Consider the following 18,980-nt stretch of genomic DNA (forward strand, 5'->3'; position numbering starts at 1 on the left):
AACTGCAGACCTCCCATGTGGTAGGTGGATGCCCTATCCATTGGGCCAAGTCTGCTTCTCTTTACTTTTTCTTTTGCTGCTCATGCTTTGGGTGTGAAGTTCATGAAGCCATTTCCTATTACAAGATCCTGTAGATGCTTCCCTACATTATCTTCCAAAGTCTTTATGGTCTTGGCTCTTATATTTAGATCTTTGATCCATCTTAGGTTGATTTTTTATAAAGTGTGAGATGGTGTTCATTTCTCATTCTTTTGCATATGGATACCCAGTTCTCCAAACCAACCATTTGTTGAAGAGGCCAGTCTCTCTCCTAGTTGAGTGGGCTTGGTGGTCTTGTTGAATATAAGATGACTGTATATGCAAGATTCTATATCAGAACTCTCAATTCAGTTCCATTGGTTAGTATGATTGTCCTTGTGCCAATATTATGCAGTTTTGACCACTGTAGTTTTGTAGTATGTTTTAAAGTCAGGTAGAGTGATTTCTCTGATTTCATTTTTCTCTTTCAGTATGTCTTTGGCTATTCAGGGCCTCTTTCCTTTCCAAATAAATTTCATAGTTATTCTTCCAATTCAATAAAAATGCTGTGTTGATTTTTATTGGGATTGCATTCAATCAATAAATCAGTTTGTGAAGGATAGACATTTTAATGATGTTTAGTCTTCCTATCCATGAACAAAGAAAATTTTTCCATTTATTTAAGTCTTCTTTGATTTCCTTGAACAGTGTTTTGTAGTTTTCTGTGTTTAAGTCATTTACATCTTTAGTTAAACTTATCCCTAGGTATTTGATGCTTTTAGTTACTATTGTAAATGGTATTTTTTTTCTTTATTTCCTGTTCAGATTGCTCATTACTGGTGTAGGAGAAATGCTATTTTGCAAATTGATTTTATAACCTCAACTTTACTGAACTCATTTATAAGTTCTAAAAACTTTGTTGCAGATTTCTCAGGGCTTCCTATGTGTAGGATCATGTCGTCTGCAAATAGTGAAATTTTTACTCCTTCTTTTCCAATTTGGATGCCTTATATATCTTTTTCTCAGTGCTCAAGTAAGTATGTCTAACACAATGTTAAACAGGAGGGATGATAGTGGGCATACTTGCCTTGTTCCTGATCTTAGAGGGAGAGCTTTTAGGATTTCACCATTGTATATGATGTTAGCTGTGGGTTTTTCATGTATACTTTTTATCACATTCAGAAAGTTTCCTTCTATTCCTATCTTTTGCAGTGTTTTTATAAGTAAATGGTTCTGAATTTTGTCAAATGCTTTTTCTGCATCTATAGAGATCATCATGTGATTTTTTTCTTTCAAAATGTTTATATGGTGTATAACACTGATTGATTTTCTTGTATTGAACCATCCCTGCATACCCAGGATGAAACCCACTTGGTGTATAATTCATTTCATGATTTGTTGAATATAATTATCAAGTATTTTGTTGAGGATTTTAGTATCTAGGTTCATTATAGAGATTCATCTGTAATTTTCCTTTCTTGTGGAGTCTTTGTTTGGCTTTAGTATTAGGGTAATACTGGCATCATAGAAAGAGTTAGGCAACGTTCCCTCTACTTCTGCTTTTTGGAAGAGTTTAAGCAGAATTGGCATTAGTTCTTTCTGGAATATTTGATAGAATTCACCTGTGAAGCCATCTGGTCCTGGTTTCTTCTTAGTTGGGGGGGTTTTGATGACCCATTCTATCTGTTTACTTGTGATTGGTCTGTTGAGTTCATGAATTTCTTCTTTCATCAATGTAGGCTGCTTGTGTGTTTCTAGGAAACTATCCATTTCCTCTAAATTGTCCTTCTTGTTGGCATATAATTTTTCAAAGTATCCTCTTATAATACTCTTTATTTCTGTGGGGTCAGTGGTGATATCCCCTTCCTCATTTCTTATTTTGTGTATTTGCATCTTCTCTCTTTTTTTCTTTGTTAGTCTAGTTAAAGGTTTGTTGATTTTATTGATCTTCTTGAAGAACCAGCTTTTCATTTTATCTTTTCTAGTGCTTTCTTATTTTGTATTTCATTTAGTTCTGCTCTAAGCTTTGTTATTTCTTTTTTTCTACTTCCTTTGGGGCTAGTTTGTTGTTCTTTTTCTAATTTCTCTAGGTATGCAATTAGGTTTTCAGTTTTAGCTTTTTCTTCTTTTTTGACATATGCAGAGCTTTGAACTTCCCTCTCAGTACAGCTTTTGCTGCATCTCATAGGTTATTTTTATGTCATGTTGCCATTTTCATTCATTTCAAGGTAGTTACTGATTTCTTTTGAGATTTCCTCCTTGACCCAATGTTTGTCTAAGAAAGTATTGTTTAACTTCCATATCTTTGTGCCTAATCTGGTTCTCTGGTCTTTACTGATTTCCAGTTTCATTCCATTGTGGTCAGAGAAATTATTTTATGTAATTTCAATCTTTCTTAATTCACAGAGACTTGTTCTGTGGCCTATCTTGGAGAATGATCCACGTGCACTTGACCAGACAGTATATCCCCTTGTATTTGGGTTTAGTGATCTGTATGTCTATTAAGTCCAGATCCTCTAATGTATTATTCAAAATCTGTTTCTTTATTGATTTTCTCTCAAGATACTCTGTCTAATGGCAATAATTCTGTATTAAAGTCCTCCACTTTAATTGTAGAAGCATCTATTTCTCCTTTTAGTTTTTCCAGTGTTTGCCTCATGTATTTTGAGGTGCCCTGGTTAGGTGCATAAATTTTTTTGATTGCTCTTTCTTATTGAAAGATTAGCCCTTTTACTAATATACAGTATCCATCTTTGTCTCTTTCAATAGTTTTGCATTTTAAGTCTATTTGTCTAATATTAGTATAACTACTCCTGCCCTTTTTTGGTTATTGTTTGCTTGTAAAGATTGTTTTCCAGCCATTCTTGAATGGCCTCCTTGAATCCCTGAGCCTAAGGTGGGTTTCTTGTAGACCACATATAAATGGGCCATATTTCTTTACCCATTCTTCCAATCTATGTCTCTTGACTGGTGAGTTTAATCCATTAACTTTCAGGATTATTACTCTCAAGGATTAATTTACATTAGACATATATTCTTTAGGTTTATGTTGTCATGTGGTTTTTTTAGTTTTTCTTTTTTTTTTTTTAATTTTTTTATTTTTTATTGACTTTGTAATAATATTACATTAAAAATATATATGTGAGGTCCCATTCAACCCCACCCCCCCACCCCCCCTCTCCCCCCCCCCAACAACACTCGTTCCCATCATCATGACACATCCATTGGATTTGGTAAGTACATCTTTGGGCACCTCTGCACCTCATATACATTGGTTCACATCATGGCCCATACTCTCCTCTATTCCATCAAGTGGGCCCTGTGAGGATTTACAATGTCCGGTGATTACCTCTGAAGCACCATCCAGGGCAGCTCCATGTCCCGAAGATGCCTCCACCTCTCATCTCTTCCTGCCTTTCCCCATACCCTTTGTCCATTATGTCCACTTTTCCCAATCCAATGCCACCTCTTCTATGTGGACATTGGATTGGTTGTGTCCATTGCACCTCTATGTCAAGAGGAGGGTCAGATTCCACCTGGATGCTGGATGCAATCCTCCCATTTTCAGTTGTAATCACTCTAGGCTCCATGGTGTGGTGGTTGTCCTTCTTCAACTCCATCTTAGCTGAGTGTGGTAAGTCCAATAAATCAGATTGTAGGTGCTGGAGTCTGTTGAGGCTCAGGATCTGGCTATCACATTGTCAGTCCAGAGATTCAAATCCCCTAAATATATCTTAAACCCCAACATTAACTGCACCTCCAGCACATTAGCATGAAAGTCTTATGAAGGGAGATCCCATCTGAGTCCAGATTCATCACACATAAACACCAGTTCCAAAGAGGGGCCATCTGACCTGGTAGTTAACCCCATCGGCCATGACCATAACTCCCATGGGTCTCTTTAGCCCTCAAAGGAACCAATAACCGGGGGTTGTATCTGCTTTATCTGTCTCTCTGACTCTGCTCAGTTGTGCATGAGGGCAAACCTTCTGCCAGCCTCCAGACTCTTTTTTAGAAACTCGTAGCCATATAAACTCATTTCTCCTTTCCATTTCCCCCTTACTTTAGGTCAAACAGCATTTTAAAGTCATGGTATTTTATGTAGACATGGATATTCTGCTGATCCGCATTGAACCTTCCGTATAAGGTCATTTTCCAGTTGCATCATCAGTTGGTAGTTGATAGTGGTCCCTCGTTGCCAGGGAGGCTCATCCCCGGGTGTCATGTCCCGCGCTGGGGGGAAGGCATTGCATTTACATGCTGAGTTTGGCTTCGAGACTGGCCACATTTGAGTAACATGAAGGCTGACAGAAGGAAATTCCCAGGCACAAAGTTGCTCTAGGCCTTGTTCTTATTTTGGGTTTATCAGCTCACAAGCATAGTCATTAGCATGTGGGGCTCACTGTTGAACCCTCACTCCCTCCCGGTCCCCACCACTGTACCTGGGAGACTGTCGCTGCTCCCCTAGGGACCACGACAGAGCACCACTGGCCAGGAACCCAGTACCCCCCCTACTGTGGTTTTTAATTTAGTTTTTCTTTTTATCTTTTTAGTTATTCTTACACTGTCTTCCAACTCTCCCTCTCCTGTTTTTTTCCTTTCAACCTGCACAACTCCCTTTAGTATTTCTTGAAGAGCAGGTTTCTTATAGGCATATTCCCTTAATTTCTGTTTATCTGTGAATATCTCGAACTCTCCATCATTTTTGAATGCCAGCTTTGCTGGAATGAGAATTCTTGGCTGGAAGTGTCTTTCTTTTAGCACCTTAACTATGTCATACACTGTCTTCTTGCCTCCATGGTTTCTGATGAGAAATCAGCACTTAATCTTATTGAGCTTCCCTTGTATTTGATGGTTCTCTTTTCTCTTTCTGCTCTCAGTATTCTCTCTTTGTCTCGACCATTAGACAATTTAACAAGTATACGTCTTGGAGTAGGCCTGTCAGGATTTATACTGTTTGGGTGCACTGAAAAAGCACAGCTCTTATAGCTCAGTAATCCCACTTCAAGGTGTACAGGATACAATATTCTGCATCTGTATACAAGGAAACATTTATAATTATATTCATTGCAGGAACTCTTAAAGTCTGGGTGGCCAGTATGGAGTTGTTCCCTCATACCTGAGTACTTGGCACTGGAAGCTGAGGAGTTACAAAAAGATTAGTCACTGAAACCCTGCATGGACATTTGAGGGGGCTCCCTTTGAAAATTCTCCTGCATTTCTTGTCCTATTCTGAGGGAAATCAATGCATATGTGGCCTGTTGTGCTTTTTAAATTTTATTGTCCAGCAGAGCCCAAGACTTTCATTGGTGGCATGGCCAACCCCAATGCCCGTCAAAAACACATGGCATATCCATAAAATGGAAGAATACATAGCAGTTAAAATCAATGAAATATACCTAAATATGTATACATTTTTCTATATCTCAAATTTTAGTGAAAAAAGTTGATTAAATACACAAATAATGGGGTATCATTTGAGTAAATTTTAAAAGCACATTTATAAACATATATGAATTAGAATAAAAAAGATGGATTTAACAAAGTTCATAGTAAGTTTGCCTTGGGAAAGAGAGGAAGAGAATGGGACTGAGAAGAAAAAATAAAAGAGACAGCAATTTTAACTGAAATGCTTATTTTTTTAATTTACATTTTATTCTAGATTATTAATATGGAAAGATATGGATAATATAATATTTTGAAAGATGTTACAGTTTGTTCATATGGCATAACACAACTGCTAAAATAATTAGAGATTTCTCCTCAATATATTTAAGTATTATATAAATTTTTTCACAATTATAATTTTCTTAGCAATAATTTTATACTTCTTACTCCACTTCCAGCAATCCCCACAATTGCATATGCCACAAATAGCCATGTCACTATGACTTGAAAAATAATGCTGATCCCACTGATGTCCCATTTGTCTAAGGCAAATCATTGACCTCAATCTACTGTTATTCTCTTTATCTTTAAATTCCTGTTTCCTTAGACTCTTACTTACCACAGGATCAGGAAGTATACAACTAAAAAGCCCATTCCTCCTTCTCCTTCTCTTTACTGTCCTTCAAAGTCATTTAGGCTTCAAGCACTAAAGGATATAAAGTCTTCTTATAGAGTTTATTTCATCCCAGCCAGGGGAAAGGTATCCATCTATCCCACGCTCTCTGACTTTTTGGTTCCCAATGCAAGCCCTAATCAGTAGGAACTGAACATTACTAAACTTAGCACATCACTAATTACAGCAATGTTAAACAGATGAGAATAGACTTCTAGTATTCCAACTGTGAAATCATATGAAAATAGGATAAGAGTAAAAGGGGGGTTGGGGTGGGGATGAAAGCATTTGGGAAAATTGGCAAAAGTTATCCCACCAATATGGAATATTTCTGGTGTGAATTTGAAGAATTTAAGATAACAAAAGAATAGAATCTATTCTTACAAATGGGAGAAATGAAACAACCTCTATTTTAAAATGTAATTAGCTATCGAAATTTAGCATCTCCTCTCTCCTTAACATTTGAGAAATGCTAAAGAACTTGAATCATTCACTCCTCCTTCTGCAATATTCCCAATAAGTTACTAAAATCCACATGAGTATACCTTGTTCTAAGCTGTGCACCAACACAAACAATCTTCTCCATCCTAATGGGAGCACCTGTATCTGAGGGCAAATTGTCAGCACAGAGTGGAGCCAGGAAGAAAGACTTCAGGAATGCCGTGTTAAAATTACAAGGTTGAGAAGGCAGAACATTTGCAAGAAGCCTCCCAAAGGAGCTCATCTTTTATTTTGGGATTATTGAAAGAGAAAATGATGGATGAAAAGCAAGACTCTCCTGGCCATGTCATGGTTCCATATCCAGTCACCTGCTCCTGCAAGCCCCTGAGCACCTCCACACTGAGGGCTAAGAACACCAAGTTGCAACCGTGTCAGAATCCAGACTCTTTCAAATGCACTTGCCTCAGGGACTGAGAGAAGTCTCTCCTCTGTACCAGTTCTCCTTCGTGTCTCATGAGGTTTGTGCTCAGCTCCCCCTACAGGCCCAGGCACTGTGTCACTCACAGCACAAAAGTATTCAGCAGAATCTCTCCAATGGATAGAGGGTTTCCTCAAGTTGAAGGAAGATTCATTCTTCCGAAATTCAGCCTCAAAATCATTGATGCCTTTAACTAGTGTGTCCCCTGAAAAGTACCTGAGGAGAAGCTGGAGACCTCGGCTGGGGTACTGGACATACCAGTAGAGATAAGTAATTCCACCAAAAGAATGGTTGCATCTCAACTCCAGGGAGGCTCCTTCAGAAATAGAGACGTGGACTTGAGGCTGGGTCACTGACTGGGCTCTGGCATCTCCTGCAAAACCAATATCATATCAGAGAATGCAGAACAAATTTGACTATGGAAAACATATGTGCTAAGACTCAAATTAGAAAACAGTTACTTTTATGGAATAAAGACCATAGAATAATTTTACTTACTCGCTGTGAAAATCATCTCGAGAACTGGGATGAATAACAAGATCATGACTGAGCAGTGGAAATGCTGCAGGCGCCTGTCTGGGAAACCTCTCCTGAGCAGAAAAGCAAGTGGCCGTCAGAAATAGGAGGTTTGAGGAAATTTGGGTAGACAAATCCCCTGCTGCTGAATAACTGCTGAAATGATCCTGGATGCTTTCTGACCCCTGAATCTCCTCACTTGCCCTGGTCTTCAAAGTACTCCGTATAGGTACCTCAGCCAGCTCTAAGGAGGGGCTGAGCAGAAGGCGCTCCTTGTTGTAGGGACCAGCATCTCCAGTGTGTGCAACATCGCCCTCTGGTGGCAAGATGCAGAGAAGAGGCGCCACACTCCGTGCAAGAAGCTAATCCGTGGTTTCCTTCTGTTTTGAAACATAGCAAAACTTCCACTGAACATGTTTCTTCCTTCCCTAATCCATAATCTTATTTCCCTCTGAAGTAAATAATATTAATCCTGGTCTCCATGAGAAATAGAACCTTTCCCCTTTAATGAAAAAAGAATAAAGAATAGAGAAGTAATTTATTTTACAGAGAAACTGATTACACAATAAATCCATCAGACGTTCAAATCCTAGTCCATTAGAGACTTGCGTAAAGGCATTGGGAACATTCTTTCAGCAGAGATGATCGGATCACCTGTCTTAGGCTAAGCTTTGTTGTGCTGGCGATGAGCATCAGATTTGAAAGGAGGGTGTGGTACAGTGTAATCATGACCTTGGCTGGTGTTGAAATTAAAGGCCAGGCATACAAAGCAGCCAAGAACCTCACCTATGAAAATGAAGTAATATTATCATTATCTACTTCAAGCAGAATCATGGAGATTCAGTGGCTTTAGATCAAACAACAATAATAAAATATTCAGTAAAAGGAAGTAATCCATTTTCAATGCTCAGAATATGACTAAAGAATTATACCCAATTCTGGGAACCATACCATCAAGGGATCTTTGATAGACATGAGCATATATACACAAATTCTGCAGACTATGAAGACATTACAAAACATAACATAAAAATTAATTTTGAAGAAATTAAGGGCAGAGTAAAAATGTATCTGCATTAACCTTTGAACCTGGCAGGAGTGCCATCAGCAGACCAGAGTTAAAAGAACCTTCTGCAGGGAATAAAAGACAGAAGCATTATGATAATGAAATTCATCATAGCAAGGCAGCCAGCAGTTTTATATGGATGAAAGACATTAGAAAGGATGTGGAAAAATAGGAATACTCATTCATTGCTGGTGGCAATGTTAAATGAAAACATCTACCTAAACAATGGTAGAGGGAATCCAAATAGTTCCATACTCTTTTTTTCTTATAATATGAAGGATAGCAAAGAGATTAGTAGTAAGTATAACACAAGATGTATGAATTTATAATTTAAAATTTTTAAAAACAAGATGCAAAAGAAAACAGCAAATTTGGTAATAAAGAGAATGTTCAAAATATCTAATTAATATAACTTGAAAGCATAAAGAATATATTATACTCATAAAACAGGAATTAAGTTATGAAAATTAATAATCAGAATACCAGGAAGAGATCTTAGAGACTAACAATTTTTGTTAAAACTTAAAAAATCAACACATGATCTGAAAAACAAAATTGAGAAAATCTCTCAAGACATAAAAAAAAAAGACAAAAGAAGCAAAAAACTAGCCTAAAATTAATACTACATAGAAATTCAATCCTGGAGATAAAATAGGCAAATAATGTGTGTCCTAGAAGAAGATAACCAGAAGAGAGGGAGAAATTTATAAATAAAGTGGTATAACAAATTTTCCTGCAACTAAAGGACATTCATTGAGTCTTCAATTAAAATATAGCCCATGAAGTGTGGATATCACTAATTAAACAGACTTACACTGAAACTCATCCTAGTTCTAAAACTACAGAACACCAAGGATAAAGAAAAATCTGAGATGTGTATGGAGAGAAAAATAAAAAGGATCACCAATAAGCACAAAGAAGAATGACATTAGTATCAGATTTCTTATCAACATCAATAAACATTAGAAGATAACATGGTGACGAAAAATTGTTTGAAAAACTATAACTGTAAACCTCGCCAACTTACTAGTCAAGTATGAGAGTATACTGAAGATATATTCAGAAATGCAAAGCCACAAAAAATGTATTCACCCCACAATACCTTTTCTTAGAAATTTGCTTAATGGAGATATATTTCTTTTGGGATATGAAGTAAACACCACTAAGGCTTTGGAAATAAACAAATAAATCTTTTAAAAAATTAATAATAACAGTAGTTGAAGGATAAGTACCCAAGTTCCCTTCCATCTCAGGTGGTACAGCTCAGAGGTGTTCTACATTACCAAAGCTCTCTAGCAGATTTGAGCTCTATTTTCCCACAATGTAACATAGCCAAGGATGCACCCTTCATTGACTTTTTTCCCTTCCCTGTTTCACCCACTGAGAGCTGGAAAATGTCCTTATTAAAATTTCTTCACTTAAGCCACACTGAGAATTCTAAAACTAATTGAGTTGGTGTTCTATTAATCTAATCTTAGAAGTTTACTCTTCACACTTAGATCCCTGAAGGATATTAACCAGACCTTCTCTATTTTGCTTACAGGAATAAGATAATGTCTCAAAGTAAAACCAGACAGAACGGTGTACATTTGTAACTTTTCTCAGAGACAAAACCCTGGTATCCTTGAGTGGTTGACTGAAAAAGGAACCATGAAGGCCTTGTACCTGCACAGCACAACTATACCTAAACTGTGGTTTATTAGCCATTGAAATCAAGGATAAGTTTGATGTGCTTGTGATAGCACAGCACTGAGAAATTGCACGTACCTTCACAAGACCCCTGGCATAACTTGTTTTTCTCTCAAATACCCCCTTTTTTTCCCCTACCAAAACCCTAGCTCCCATTTTCACTTTGAACTGGTTTGGGAAAGATTTCCCCAGTTTCTTGCTTCTTCACTTGCTATAAACTACCTTCTCACTGAGAGAAATGTTTCTCCTTTGCAGCACTGGATCAGGCAGGCCTTTCTATTGGAAATAGCCAATTCCCAAATGGTGTTTGTTGCAATCATATCTCAAATAAACTCACACTTGAATCCTTATCTCTGGGTCTACATCCAGAACATCCAACCTAAGACATAAAGTATTTCCTAGTGTTTCTCTGATGGTCAGATTTTAACATATGATTCTATATATTACACAATTTCCTTTTATGTGTGGGAGGAGGTATGTGCTCATTACATGCCCAGTGAAGAGGTGATGTCCAGCATGGAGCAATGCCCACACAATCAGAATGTTTAGTACTTGATTCTTATCCTGCATGGAGATAATGCCATGTCCTATTGCTAACTGGGAACAGTAAATGTGCTGCCTATAGACAACTGGAAACCTAGGGCAACATACAGTCTTATCTTTCTCTTTTTTTTGGAATTGTATTTTTTTATTTGAGAAGTTATGAGTTTACAAAGCAATCATATATCCCATACAAGCCTAATCTCTTGCCTTTCCCAAACTTTTAAATATTTTCAAAACCATTTATCAATAACAAGATTCTTCATCCTAAGAACTGAGAACAGCTCTGATAAAAATTAAAACAAAGAAATTGGAGTTTTTATAAGCGTTTTCCTTTAACATAATTTTAAATAAAATAATTCCTCTGAAAAATACCATAACTAAAATTAACAACTCAGCAGATTAGAAATAGTTGAAGGAAGAATTCATTAATTAAAAGATTGACCATAACAGCATATCCAGATTGAAGCAGGGAGATATTTTTTGTAAAATATTGAAAATACACAAGGGAAAGTCAGAAGCCTAGAAAATACAACAGAATGTCTGTCATGAGACTGAAGCAATGTTTGAAAAAATAATTGCTTAGAATTTTCAAAACTTTGAAGATATTAGCATGCAAGTACAAATTCAAAAAGCTCAAGAGGAACAAAAATTAAAAAAACATACACCTAGATTCCACAAAGTGCAACTGCAGAAAACCAAAGAGGAAAAATCTTTAAAGCAGCCAGAATAATAAGAAGAAGATTATCTTCAAAAGTAAGGAAGACAGATAATTCCCCAAAAGTAACAATAGAAACCAGAATAATTTCCAAGGAAGGTCAAATTAATCTGAAAGAATTAAAATATCATTTAATTGTAATTGTGAAATACATACATTTTCAGACATTCAAAAACTGAAAGAGTTCATAAATAACAGATTCTCCCAGAAAGGAAAATTCTGAAGGATCTGCTGCAGGTATATGGAAAACAAACTCAGTGGAAATCCTAAGATGCAAGAATGAATAAAAGCAAAGAAAGCTGAGATATTTTTCAAAACTGAATGTATATTGATATGTAAAGCAAAAAGAATATTGTCTTATGGGGTTTTAAATAAAAATAACATTAAATACATAACAACCACAGGTTTCCATTTTCTCTCTCTGCTAACCCAGTTATCACTTCTCCATTTGCTTTCCAACCCATTAACTGTATCTTGACATCTCTTGTGCTGTCACCATAGATTCTGTCCCTGTATACTTTTGTATTTATATATGTTTGAATTTCTTTATTAGCATATTACTAAGGTTTCAGGAGGGACCAGGGATAACCATGAATATTCAGCTGAGCAGGCGGCGGACTTGGCCCAGTGGTTAGGGCGTCCGTCTACCACATGGGAGGTACGCGGTTCAAACCCCGGGCCTCCTTGACCTGTGTGGAGCTGGCCCGGGCGCAGTGCTGAGTGTGCAAGGAGTGCCCTGCCATGCAGGCGTGTCCCCCGCGTAGGGGAGCCCCACATGCAAGGAGTGCATCCCGTAAGGAGAACCGCCCAGTGTGAAAGAAATTGCAGCCTGCCCAGGAATGGTGCCGCACACACAGAGAGCTGACACAACAACATGACACAACAAAAAGAAACACAGATTCCCGTGCCGCTGACAACAACAGAAGCAGACAAAGAAGACACAGCAAATAGACAGAGAAAAGACAATTGGGATGGAGGGATGGGGGAGATGGATAAATAAATAAATAAATCTTAAAAAAAAAAAATTCAGCTGAGCATAGTCAACCAAAGTCTTCGACTTTTTAAAAAAATTTTACCAATAATCTTTAGTAGAAAAATGCCATTAAACACATTGCATTACTTTTGAAATTTCTCATTCTATCGTTTGTAATACAGATATTTTAAGTTCAGTTTATTTAATATTTGATTTTTTTAAAGTTTTATTCTAGTAACATATATACAACCTAAATTTTCCGTAGTAACGTAGATACAATCTAAAATTTCCACATTCAAATAAATAATTCAATACTGTTAATTACATTCACAATGTGGTGCTAGCATCACCGTGATCCATTACCTGAAACCGTTTTTTATGATATATCCCTTTGCACTTTTTAAAGTATTGTGTTTACCAGATATATGTTTTATTTTTTATTAAAAGAGATGTCACTTAAAAACAGAGGTCTACAAAAAACGAATTTGCAGAAGCAAAATATATTAGAGGTCACCAGATGATAGGGGGGCAAGAGGAGTGAGTCTATGTCTGGTGGATGATATGGAGTGCAAATAAATAAATAAGAATTTTAAAAATTTAAACCAAGAAGGCAGAACTACTAAAAAATTTAGAAAATAAATGAATGAGAGGTTATTACTTCAGCTTATTTATTAGACTCACAGAGAGGGCCAATGATAAAAGGAAATGTTAGAAAAGTCTAAGGAAGGAGAAGCATTAAGAGGAGATTAGAGGGAAAGGACACTTCAATGATAATGGCATTTTCCCTAGCTTCCACAGTTGCCTTCCACCGCAGCCCCTGAGAGAGTGAGACACACTAAACACCTCTATCACTCCTCTGCCTTAACATGGACCTTTCTTTCTTAAAAAAAATGTTTTTAGTTTAATGGGTGAGAAAATGAATAATTAAATGTCAGTGATATACAAGGAATGTTACCCCAATATTTTCAGAGCCCCCCCGGGAAAATCTGCAATGCAATCCAGGGAAACCTCTTCTTTCCCTTTCACTCTCTTCTGCTACCCACTCTACTACCTCCCACTTCTTCAATTATCCTCTGGGAGGAAAAGGAAAGACTTAAAATGAGTTAAAGAAGCTACAGGACTTCCCCTTAACCACCATCCCCCAACTATACTGTCTTGAAGAATTTGAGTGTGAATGTTTTCCTTTTTCTGACTTATGGGCACTGCCCATCTCTGTCTCCAGTAAGGATTGGCTTTAGGAAGCCAACTAATCAGGATACAGTCGGGAGAGTGGAAGGGGAGAGAGTGCGTACAGGATCTGGGCATGGGCCTCGTTCAATTATGCATTTGTTTCCAATTTTATGAAAATTAAGGCTCAGAAATAGCAGTCTGTGTCTGGTATTTGATTTGCACTAAAATAATTTGTGGTAAATGTAATTGGCCTTCCATTATCTGTTTACGGTGGACTTCCGTCCCTCTTCCTTACTCCCTCACGTTTTCTTTTTTCCTTAAAAAACTGCTTTGAGGGCTGCAAAATCCTTAGGAAAACTCCCTTTTTCTGTGAGAGCGTTATTAAGCAGAAACATGGTGTGTCTGCAGATTAAATAATATACAACAATATCTCTCTGACTGAACTGCTGCAAGGCCACGGACCCGACTTAGGTTGAGGACATATTCCCTTCTTGTTCTTCTGCCGTGTTCTTAAGGTAGATCTGGATGATCTTCACATCTGCCAGAGTACCTGAGTGTCAAACCACAGTAGACTGTCCTGAGACCAGAGTGAAGCACAAAGTCCAGTCCTCCGCGCCTGGGTCCCGCTGGCGTCCTGGGGGTTTGTGCTCCCCGCGCTGGCCCTCTCACTGCGGCATGGCTCACAGCCCAGCAGTACACAGCAGCATCTGAGAGTTAGACTGAAGGTTTCTCCCAATGAAAGGAAGTTTTCTCTTCATGATACATGGCTTCAAAACCTTAGTTGCTTCCAATATCATTTTCTTTTGTAGTTCTCAAGAGGAGCTACAGAGTTTCACCAGGACATTGAGCATACCAGAAAAGGGTAGGGTACCAGAAAAGGCCGCGGCAGCATAAGAGCAGTTCACAATAAGGAAAGTCCCTTCAGAGAGAGTCACCTGGTTTTCCGTCTAGGTCACTGAGTCTCCACTGTTTCTATCCCTGGGGGGAGGTGGGGAGCTGCATATTGACTTGGGTATGAACTGGACAAAATTGTGGTTCATTATTATACCCACATAACTGATTACAAGTATCCAAATTATAAGAGCCATTTTATTTCCCAAACTTAAAAACTTACCAAACATTAAAATATCATAATCACTGAACTTGGTGAAAAAAATCATCTTTAAACCCTGTAGTGTTCTCAATTCTTAGCTGCTTAGCAGGAAGAAATGTCACAACAAAATGCTGAATGTGAACCTAGAATTCCAGCAGGAAAATGGCTTGTTTTAGGAAACTGTGCTCCCTTGTAGGCTAGGGACTACTGAAGGAATGCATATTACTTCCCAAAATACAGTTCCACCTCCTCGCCTCATTTCAAAGTCACTTCAGCTGTCAGGTGACTCTTTTCAAATATGGAGAAGACCCATCAGCATCCTCAGATTCTTATTTTATTTCCAATACTACTGGCATGGAAACTCTTTACTGGAGAACCCAAGCCTAAAAAAGGACCACTTTTACTTTAATGTAAAAACAAACTTTTTCTTCTCTTTTTTTTTCAAATTAGAGAAGCTGTAGGTTTACAGAAAAATCATGCATTAAAAATATAGAGTTCCCATATACCACCCTATTATTATTAATACCTCACATTAGTGTGCTATATGTGTTATAATTCATAAAAGGACATTTTTATAATTGTGCTTTTAATATAAACTTTTACATTCTCGTTTTTTTCTTTTTTAGGTGACCCTAGATTCAAATGAAGTTTCATTTTTATGATTTAGTAGGAGGAAACAGAGAAAGCAACAGTAACCCATATTAAATCATTGGTAGTTGATTTTAGATGACAAGAACCTGATCTGCCCTTTTTATCACTATATCCTTCGCACCCTAGAACAACAGTTAATAAATATTTGAACAGATGAATTGTCTTTGATGAATTGCAGCTACTTAAAATACTACACATATCCTCAATTCTATGGCAATAACCATGATAAGAAACATTGCCAATTAAACAGTAAGTTGTAATTTAATGAGGTTTCGGAAGCCATTATATTATGATTCACTTATAATGAAGGCCCTGGTTTCGCATCCCAGGGCCTCTTCGCAAAGGCAGACTGGCTGGCATGCCCTGTAGAGCCACCAGCCCCCAAGCTCTGCAGAGAGCTGACTCAGCCATTGGACACAACAAAAAGGGAGACAAGTAAAAACACAGAAGAGCTTGCAGCAAATGGACACAGAGAGCAAACAACAAGCAAGCCACAAGGAGGGGTGGGGATAAATAAAAAATAAATACAGACACAGAAGAACGCACAGCGAATGGACAGAGAGAGCAGACAGCAAGCCAGCCGCAAGGGGGGGAGGGATAATTTTTTTTTAATTATTAAAAAAAAAGTGGTATAATAATATGCATCTTAGAGTTGAGGAAATACAGTATTTAGAATTGTTGACTTTCTGTTAATTACCTATTACCTGAGCTCAAGTGTTTACCCTTGGATTTCAATGACTCTCAGATAAAGTAATTGGCTTTTGTAAGTCAGGCAAAAATCCTGATTCTAATTTGTTACAAAGATCATGCCTCAAGGATTCTCCCTATTTGCATTCTTTTGCCAACATTATTTACCAGTAAACTGAAACTTAATTGTTTTCATGCAGAGGATAAAAATAAGCAGGTGATGATGATTTGCTTCAAAATACTGCAGAGTGAGATCAGACATTCTTCTGCCCCATCTTGTCGGATTGGTGGACACATTCCCGGAAGTTCAGAAGCATGTAACAGTAATGGTTCTCACACCTGGCTGTGTTTCAGAATTAGCTAGTGAGCATAGTAAAAAGTACAGCTTCTGGGATTCCCCTATTCTCACTAAACAAATAACTCCATGACAGATACTTGAGAAAGTTGTATTTTTTAAACATTTGACAGATGATTTGTGTTTCAATCACATGCTAACCTGACATTTGGGGTCACTGACCAGGAAGATCATCAAGATTCAGTGACAGAGTCCCAGGATCATTATGGGAGTATGCTCCCAAACTTCCCAACTCTTAGAAAAGAATGTGCTCTCCATGGTAAAAATAAATAAACACTGTTTAGTTTGTTCTTCTTCGCTTTTCAGCTTACAGTAAAGCTGCTAAGTGTTAAGGGGAGAGAGGGTCATCTTTCTGGAAAGCCCTGTAAAATTTTATCCTTGGACATAGAAGTTTTTCTCAGTGTATTTCCTGCTCAACCCGTTCTTCTAGGTTTTTTTTAGAGAAGTGTCCCTTCTCCTCTTTTCCTCCTTCCTTCTTCCTTGTATCTTATCTTCACGGAGGTCAGAGGCAGTATGTCTTCCTTTTCCTGATCCCCTGGACCCATGCTTCTAACCTATTCAGCTTGTCTCAGCATAGTTGTAAAGTGAGCAGACTCCATTTTCATAATGGGCTTCACCTTTTCAAGTGAACACAGATGAACAAAGATGATATAAGGGAAAAAATAAGGAAATGAGATGACAAAGTTATTAACTGAGCAACTGCAGTCACCAAGAAATGTTGCCATGCCAGTCTCGAAGCCAAACTCAGCATGTAAATGCACTGCCTTCCTCCCAGCATGGGACATGACTACCGGGGATGAGCCTCCCTGGCGTCAAGGGATCACTACCAAGTACCAGCTGATGATGTAACTAGAAAATGACCTTGAATAAAAGGGTCAACTTGGGCCAGCAGAATATCTCTGTCTACATATAATAACAGGAGTTAAAAATGCTTTTTGAACTAAATCAAGGGGGAAATTGAAAGGACAAATGAGTTTATATGGCTATGAGTCTCTAAAAAAGAGCTGGGAGGTTATCAGAGGAGTTGCCCTTATGCACACTTGAGCAGAGTCCCAGAGACAGATAACGTAGATACAACCCCAGGTATTGGTTCTTCTGAGGGCTACAGAGACCCACAGATTTTATGGTCATGGCAGATGGAGTTCAGTGCCATGTCAGTTGGCCCTTCTTTGGAGTTGGTGTTTCTGTGTGATGGAGCTGGACTCAGATGTGATCTCTTTTCACAAGCCTTTCCTGTTACTTTACCAGACTTGTAGTTGGTGCTGGGGTTTAATATATACCCAGGGGATCTGAATCTCTGGACTGACCATATGATAGCCAGGCCCTGAGTCTCAACAGACTTCAGCTCCTACACTCTGGTTTGTTGGACTTACCCCACTCAGCTAACATGGAGTTGAAGAAGGTCAACCACCACACCATGGAACCAGGAGTGCCTACAACTGAAAGCAGGAGGATTGCATCCAGCATCCATGTGGAATCTAAGCCCCCTCTTGACATAGATGTGGAATGGACACAACCAATCCAAGGTCCACAGGATGGAATATGGATTAGAGTGGGCTTACTGATATTCTATTCATGAACTATTGTGATTAGTAATCAGAGAAAATGTGGCATTGGTGTGGAGAAAGTGGCCATGGTGGCTGCTGGGTGTGGAGAATGGGAGGAAGAGATGAGATGCGGAGGCATTTTCGGGACTTGGAGTTGTCCTGGGTGGTGCTGCAGGGACAATTACCAGACATTGTAAGTCCTCCCATGGCCCACTGAATGGAGCGCAGGAGAGTGTGGGCTATGGTGTGGACCATTGACCATGAGGTGCAGCAATGCTCAGAGATGTATTCACCAAATTCAATGAATGTCTCATGATGATGGAGAATGTTGCTATGGGGGGAATAGTGGGGTAAGGGGGGTGGGGAGTATATGGGGACCTCATATTTTTTTAATGTAATATTAAAAAAATGAATAAAGACAAAAAAATAAAAAAGAAATGTTGCCATGAAGCAAATAAAAATTCTGAAAACAATATTTTGCCCTGAAATGAAGGGCAGAATAGTTATGCAATGGGAAACAAATAAACACTTATGGGGGTCTCTGGAAATAAAGGAAGCCAGATGAAAAGCTAGATCATAGTTAAAGATATAATTAAAGGAATCTTTCCCATAATATAAGAAATAATCTTGAATCAAAATATTGAATGTGTGTACTATATTCCAGGGCCAACTGAGACATTGAGGAGATAGTATGTGAAGTTATTGGGCCTCAAAGATAAATTGATTCCTATCAGTCTATTCTTTCTATTAGTCTGAGCTCCTTGGGAGCTGTGATAGGTTGAATTATGTACCCCAACAAGCATGTGTTCTCAATCTTAATCCCCATCCCTGTAGGTGTGAACTCATTGTAAATAGGGCCTCTTGAAGATGTTATTTTCAGCTAATGTATGACCCAACTGAATGTAGGCAGGTCATAATCTGGATTACTGGAGGATTTATAAAGAGAAGCTGGAAGTCAGCAAGAACCAGAACAGAAA

Source organism: Dasypus novemcinctus, chromosome 3 (genome assembly GCF_030445035.2).
Source record: "Dasypus novemcinctus isolate mDasNov1 chromosome 3, mDasNov1.1.hap2, whole genome shotgun sequence".
Classification (NCBI taxonomy): domain Eukaryota; kingdom Metazoa; phylum Chordata; class Mammalia; order Cingulata; family Dasypodidae; genus Dasypus; species Dasypus novemcinctus.